The sequence below is a fragment of the Carassius carassius genome, chromosome 30 (assembly GCF_963082965.1).
Source record: "Carassius carassius chromosome 30, fCarCar2.1, whole genome shotgun sequence".
Classification (NCBI taxonomy): domain Eukaryota; kingdom Metazoa; phylum Chordata; class Actinopteri; order Cypriniformes; family Cyprinidae; genus Carassius; species Carassius carassius.
Window position 1 is genome coordinate 20,362,337 of NC_081784.1, and position 8,372 is coordinate 20,370,708.

The window sequence follows — 8,372 nt, forward strand, 5'->3', positions numbered from 1 at the left end:
GACGCAGCCAACCAATCAAAACGCTTCTTTAATTATCTGGGCGTGTCAGTGTCTGGGCTGCCATTGAAAGAATCTACAGGTAGTCAACAAACCGTGCAGGAAAGATGGTTAATGGGGCGATTCATTCAAAGATTGTATTTTTTGTTATTAAACCATAACATCAAGTAAGTGTGATATTCTATTCCTAGAGACACCTTACATTTCGCAGTGGAGCTATTTTTTTTATTATTATTCAAGTGAATATTTCAAGGCAGTTTGTCTTACATATTTGGTAACACAAAATTAGTGCTGTCAAACGATAAATCTATAATAATCTTATCCAAAATAAAAGTTTTTGTTTACATATGTGTGTTTGCTGTGTTTATTATGAATAAAAATACACAAACATTTATTTTTATTGCAATTATTGGCCATTTAAAATGTGTAAAGCAATAATAGTTTTACAACTGGTTACTGAACATTTACGATGCTGTTTGGGATTTTATTTTAGAAGACAGATTTCATTATAATTTAAGAGGTTTTTGAACTGTTTTAAACCCTCTGCCAGAGAAAACACCCTTTTGCGTAAGTGGAGTGTTGAATCAAAACCATGTACACTCTTAAAAATAAATGTTCTAAAAGTTGGTTTTCGTGGCGATGCCATAAGGGCAATATTTGTTCCCCAAACAACCCTTCAGTGAACAGTTCTCAAAATATTTTTTTTTTATCTTAGTGTGACAAACATTTTAATAATCTGAAGAACCTTTTTCTGCTATAAAGCTGCTTTTGTGCATTTGAAAGGATCCATGTGTGTAAGGATTCTTCATGGAACCACCAATGCCAGTAATGGCAGTTTAATAGTGTACTTATATATTGTTCTTATGACAACTTCCTAGTCTCTCCCATATCACACTATCATCAGCAATGTGTAAGAGTGTAAGAAGCATGAATATCGAGACAAAAATTTCACAAACTATGTGGCAATTATCTATAGGCATACTACTGTTTTGAAATCTGTACAAATAAAAATTTTTTTTTTTTTTTAAATCCAAAATCCTGTGCCGAGATTAAACTCAAGCTTTGTCTTGTGTATTAGACTGAAATCAAACTTGAACGTCTGGCATATGACAGACAGATCAAAAGGTGGCTGAAATGTATGTATGACCATAGGGCAAGATCTAGCAGTGGAACAGGATATTGTGTTTCCTCAGTGTATGTAAAGACTACATTCCCTCTTCCCACCATAAATCATGTTAAAGGTAGACGTGCATGACCGCACACTCTTTGGAAGATTGCCATACAACACATTTAAAGACCCCTGCCAGTCCTCATGTCCAATGAATAAGACCTTGTGTCTTCATACATCTGTGTTTTTAACATGAGTCAAAGCATCTGTTCTGACCACAACCACATCAGGATTGGTCATTTTCTTTCTATATATCCAGTTTCTCCAAGGTCAGTTAGATTCAAAGCTTTTACGCTCTGGCAAAGAATTCAACAGAACCATCAACATGCTGTTTTTAGAGAAAGCATATACTTCATACTCCATTAGGGTTTATTCAGAGCCAAAACGGTGTATATTTAATATATATTCCAAACACCCAGATTTTTTACAATTCTGTCTTCACAGATGTTCTTTTTATCATTTCAGAAGGATTCTAGTTTTCAGTAAAGTTAAGATGTCCACGGGGGAATGAAATGAGTAAATTACCACTAGAGCTAATGGACTGGTGAGTATTGTTGGTCTATTATTTATTTGAAACACATTTAAAACACACACACACATTTTAATATCTTGTTTAGTGTAGCTTATAGTTCCAAGTAAGAACATTTTTAAATGGTAAAAATAAAGTTCTTAGAGACATAATTTGTCTGTTTACTTGGCTTTGACAGTGATTTTTCTTTTTCAGACTGAAACATGACTCCTTCATTATGAGCGCACATGTACCCTCCTGCAGTAAACCGGATCAAAGACACACTTCACTGCTTCCTGTTAAAACTTTATGGTGTGAGCTGATGTACAAAAGGCAGTTAAGAATACCATTAGACGTCAGAGAAAAATCAATGTGGAGTGCTTCATCAAAATTAGGTTTTGACTGAGCAATTTTGTGTGTTAGATTTTCTTTGTTATGGAAAAAACAACAACAGGGAAGAGATAAAACACTGCTTATAAATATTGAAAGCATCCATATGACATACTCATACTATATAGAAATTAAATAAAACACACTTTATAGTTTTACAGAAATATGTTTATGACCCAGTGTCACAAATAGAGTTTGCAGCATGGTTTTTGGCGTCACTTTATTAAACCTGGCTTGTAAGGCCATTGCTATATGTGTTGCATCTCCATTAGCCACTGTCTTGGTGCATTAGCATCCTGTTATGTTTCAAGTAATGTCTTCTTTGCTGCAGTAAAGAACTAAAACAGAATCTGTTGGTCCATTGCCCTGCATGGGCAGTGATCCAGAGAGACATTAAACCTAATCAGTTCTTCTAAAGCAAAACAAACCTGAGTTCATGAATAATTTAACACTGGATATTGCAAAAACATATGATACACTGTAGCAACCCCAGCAGTTTAAGATACATTGTAGATAGGATTGGATGTTAAACCTATTCTGTATTGTCTGCATGTTGTAGCATAAAGTCTGTGAGTGATTTTAAAATGGTTAAGGTGGTGACTCCATTTCACACTTTTTATGAAAAGAGTGCTTTATTTAGTTTTTGCCTAGTATACAAAATCTGGGGTTGTATAAGCCTTTTCAAATTGTATGTTGGTAAGGCTGTAGGGCAACTATTTTTGAATATCACAGTGCCAGTCAATGTTTATATGACATGCAAGACATTGAAAAATAATAATCTGGGGGATATATAAATCAATATGCCAATTCTATTGTGATTTTATCCCAATATTTTATCATGGGTCAAGTTAAACTTAGCTCAAAGATGCCACAGATGTATGTGTTGACAGATACAGACAGCAGTCCAGTGCTACACAAAACTGTGAGGAGCTGTTATACAAACATACACCTGAACACAGTGATGATCACAGTAGAGTGAGAGTTTGAACTCAAGCGCTAGAGTAATTGCAGGGTGTACAGCAAGACGGGAACACACACAGGCTCCACTGCAGGTGCACTTATTAATGTCTGTTATTAGGGGTTTACATAGTGTATTGAATGCTTGGAATGATCAAAAAGTTATATCTCATATCATGTAAGATTTCTGTGCCATATCATCTGTCACCTCATAACTAGTGTCCTGTCATTGACTTCTATTTGCTTTAATGGAGATTTTTTTCTAAAAATCACTGCTGCAAGAAGCAATCAGCCTTGTAAAAACCAACTTCAAAGTTAGCACCCATTAGAGGTTACTTAGGTGAATGCTGGCATGTTAAAAGACTCCTGCTGCTTCCAGTGACCCTGCACCAGGGCGACTACATCCATGCAGGAACTGCCTCCGCTGGAATTGAGTGCATGCTTTACACATCAATGAGGGCGGTATCTGGGTCAGTGTGGTGTTACACTTAAATACACAGACGTCTTATTCAAAAATTATGAGTGCGCTCCAGATGCATTTAAATGCAGTTAGACAACGTATAGATATCATGTGTTTTGCATCAAATCTTCAAAAGCTTACAATCATACATTAAAAGTTTTGGGTCAGTAATGTTTTCTATTAAAATGAACTTCTATTCAGTGAGAACACATTAAACTGATCAAAAGTGTCAGTGAAGACATTTATAATGTTTCTAAAGATATCTGTTTCTTTTCATCTAATAATCCTGAAAACAATGCATCACAGTTTCCACAAAAGTATTTAGCAGGGCAAATATTTTCAACATTGATAATAATGATAATCAAGTGTTTCTTGAACCTCAAATCAACATATTAGGATCATTTCTGAAGGAATCATGTGACACTGGAGACTGGAATAATGACTGCTGAAAATTGGGCTTTGCCTTCATAGGAATAAATTACATTTTAAAATATATTAAAATAGAAAAAGTTTAAGTTGTGATAATGTTCCACAGTATTATAGTTTTTACTGTATTTTGATCAAATAACTGTAGCCTTGGTGAACACAAGAGACTTCTGGTAGTGTACATCTGCTGGGATGTATATCTATATTGTTGATATTGGGTTTATATTGCACAGAACGGCTTCCTTTGGACTGTTTAGACTGAGAAATGGTCAGTGACACTCAAAAATCAGCCCAGTAACTAGCAGGAAAGAGTGTGTTCCTGTGTTTGTTTCCATTGTTGCCCGGTTTATAGACTGAAACATGCATGATGGAAAAGTTATTGTAAATAATGCATACTTTGGTATTGGTTCCACAAAGTATGTTTTATACAGTCTACTGTATCTCCTTACTATATAATGGCATCAGACCAAGTTAAATCTAAAACACACAATACATACACTAATGAAATGAAGGACTGTTAACTAATACACGAACAAGCAATCAAGGTACCTCAAAGCCCATGTCAGCCATGTAGACAACACTGGGGTGTGGTGTTCCCAAACAGCCAGTCAAACACAACCACACAGGTTTCTCACACTGTAACCCAGTATCCCCTTGCTTTAGAGCCAGGAAAAAGGATAATTTCCTCAACAACTGCTCCACTTTGCCTGACATTACTGGGTTGTCCAGCTGACTAGGAACTGCATACAAGCCTCTCTCAAATACTGGAGGGTCTGGTGGCTGATATAATGCCACTGACATAGATGCCCTTCAGTGGTCAAAAGACTTAAAGATCATCACGTAAGAGGGTGGTTTTTATGTTTGTTTGGCTGTTATGTGGAAGATCAAGTGAAGGAATAAGGAGAAGCAGATCCCTGTTTAAAGGTGGGTATAGTGCAAAGTATGAGAATGGTGCATGAGAATGGTTCATACCACATCAGAAATATGAAAAATACAAGATCTTATCACTTGTATCTATATATTTCTCGGTCACTGTGATTTTCCCAAGTAAGCCATGTTCCTGGATCAACATCTTTTGTTGATCCTGGATCAACATAACTGGCCAAAAATATAGACTTAACCCAATCCCTAACCCTGATCGTAAGCCTAAAACAGATATTTCCTGAAAGTTATCCCTCAGTTCTGATTGGTTGATTGGAATGTTGTTCCAGGATCAACAAGGATGTTGATCCAGGAACATGTTGTTGGTGAAATCACGTTCACCATATTTCTCACAGCACGAAAAGGCATGCGAGTTTCAAGATTTCCCAGTGATCAAAATATATCACTGAATGAATTCAACGAGTGAATGAATGCTACTGAATCAAAAAATGACTCACTTTCCACATCTCTGAATCATTACTTCAGTATAGCCATTAGGCTGCATGGTCACCCATTCATTTTTATAGCTTACCCCTATGAATAAGCAGGCATGCCAAATGTTATGCTATGACCACAGAAAATGTTAACTAAATATACGTAGAGTATTTCACATCACGTTTGTATTATGAAAGATATGAAAGCTCCCAAAGTTGTAGACAGAACAATTAGACAAGGAAGCGTAACATAATATACACTGTTCAAAGGTTTGAGGTTGGTTGATTGATATATATACATACATACATACATACATACATACACAGTTATATTGTGAAATATTATTACAATACAAAATAACTGTTTCGTATTTTAATATATATTTTATTTTATAATAATTTATTCCTGTGATGCAAAGCTGAATTTACAGAAGTCATTACTCCAGTCTTCAGTGTCACATGATCCACCAGAAATCATTCATTTAAAATAAAAAAATATTTGTCTTTAATGTCACGGTTGATCAAGTAAATGCCTCCTTGCTAAATAAAAGTAAATAATATAACAAACTAATTTCATACTGACCCCAAACAGTGTTGTATATGTCAGCAAAAACTATTCATAGACTTCCTACTTCAGAATTTCTGAGGCCACAAAGTCAATTCTATTTCCAAGAAGTCAAGCAAATAATAATGAAAACAGAGAAGCACAACATGTTATGAAAAGCTATCACAAAGTCTCCAGAGACCACATGCCATTGTCATGATAATTACACCTTAGCACAAGTGACTTGTTGAAGGCGGTGAGACTTTGTGCAGCAGGAGCAATGAAAAGAGTGATAGTGTGAGGAGGAGAAAAGGGGCTCGGACAAAGTGTGGGGTCTTCTGAAACAAAGCTATGTGCGAAAAACAGGGGGAGGGGACGGCGAATGTCAGCACAGACACACACAACTCAGACAGAGCTGAGGGGATGATAGGTCTGACCCCAGACAAAGGCGAAACATTAGCCTCTATATGCCACTCAGAAATAGCAGACAACAGGAGCCTTCCAGAAACAAAACGAGAAATGGTGAAACATTGAACGATCAACACCTCCACTGATCGTTTATATACACAGGACAACAGTAGCTGTAAGAAAGTTACAGTGTTGTCCTGAAATCAGGAAGATGAGAAGGCCTCTCTGTTTAGAGAGGTGGTTGTTAGATGAGGGAAGTGTCGTAACATGATCTCTCCTCTAATGCTGCTATAACAGATGCAACCAAACTCTCCACCCAGAAAAGAAAAAGCACTGCAGCTTGAATTCAAATAAGCTGATTGTTCATGGGTCATGTGTGAGAGTGTTGCCCAGCCCTCTGAAGGAAAGAGAAGCTGATTGTCCCATAGCTCTCTAGTGTGTGAGTGTTACCCAGACTGGAGGGGGAAGGTGGGGGCACAAAGGCCCTCTGTTTGAGGGAAGGAGTGGGTTTACCTGCACCGTCTCGGATTTCACAACACCGCCCGCTTCTGCTGCTGCAGCTGGCCTGCCGAGTGACACTGGGCCAGATACAGTGTCTTTTCAATGTTGCAGTGCAATGTGGAAATCACATGAGAGATGGATGCTAAACCTGTGTGTCTGGTGCTCATGCTCTAATGGGTTTTAAAACCAGATGTCATGCAGTGTGAGATTTAAGATCTGGTTTGTTGTTAAAGTGTGTGTAGACAGGCCCTCTGCGGAGTATTTCACTAAAATATTGTTTGTAATTATTGTAATCTCTTTAACTCATGCTCAATATATAGATGAGTGTGTTCTTTTTCACTGGAACAGATTTGGAGGAGTTCAGCATTACATCACTTGTATACCAATGGATCCTCTGAAGTGAATGGGTGCCGTCAGAATGAGAGTCCAAACAGATGGTCTATTAAGACGTCTTGAACTTCAAACCACTGGTGCTGGCTAAAGTAGGCTCTATCCATATTATTGCTTTCTCTAGTGAAAAAGTATTGTCTGAATCAGGAGAGAAATATGCATCAATCAAGTACCATTTACAACTGAAAAGAGTCCAAGACATTTCTAAACCAATTTATTGGTGGGTTTTGATGTGAGAGGACAACAGGGGATTTTTTCACCGGAGGAAGTATTATTATGAATTATAGACTGGTGTTCTTGCCAGAGGAAACGGTTTAAAGATAAAACATACTAATGTATTTCTTTCTTACAAACATGCAGCTTTTCACTTCACACTGTTGTTTACTAATGGACTGGAGTTGTGTGGATTATTGTGATGCTTTTATTAACTGTTTGAACTCTCATTCTGACGGCACCCATTCACTGCAGAGAATCCACTGGTTGTGTAAGTGATGCAATGCTAAATTTTCAACAATTTCTTTTTTGGAAATTTTTGCATGAACTATTCCATTAATGTACACTCACATACTGATATTCTGTGAATTTTCATGGGTGAAATCCAGCCATTTCATGTAAGGGGGCTATGGATTTCCCCCTGCAGATTTTGCAAAAGGATCAAGATTTTCAAGGGAATTATCAGCGCTGACCAACAGAAAACTACTTGGTTTAAAAGTCACTTCTGAATAAATGTTTTTATTTTTTTGTCTGCAAAGTAGTGTTTCAAATACAGCAACATGACTGACAAGAGACAAAGGACCTTTTTTGTCTGTAAAATTTCACCAAAATATCGCTAATGTGACCACACCTTTAGACTAGACTCAAACTGACATGTTATGATGTGCTGGATATTATCATTCCCATGCAGTAGATATTTGTGGGCATTACGTTCTGCATACTGAAAAAAAAGCTTTCTGAATTTAGTATTTTTTCCATGTCATTACATTGTTTAGAGCATAAGAAAAAAAAGTAAAAATTTTAATTCTTAAAATTACATTTTAATTTTTGCAATACATGTTTAAAATTTCCATAAACAGTTTTTTCCATTTAACACAATGTTATATATACACTTTAGCTAATTTGCATATTAATGTGCTGTTGGTATGTGTGTGTATTAATGGGAGTAATAAATGTCTCAGAGAAATTCACTAAAATATAACAACCTCTACAGAGACAAGAACTCCATAATTGTGTCTCAGGAGAATATGACTAAACACTTTGGAGCTGCAGGA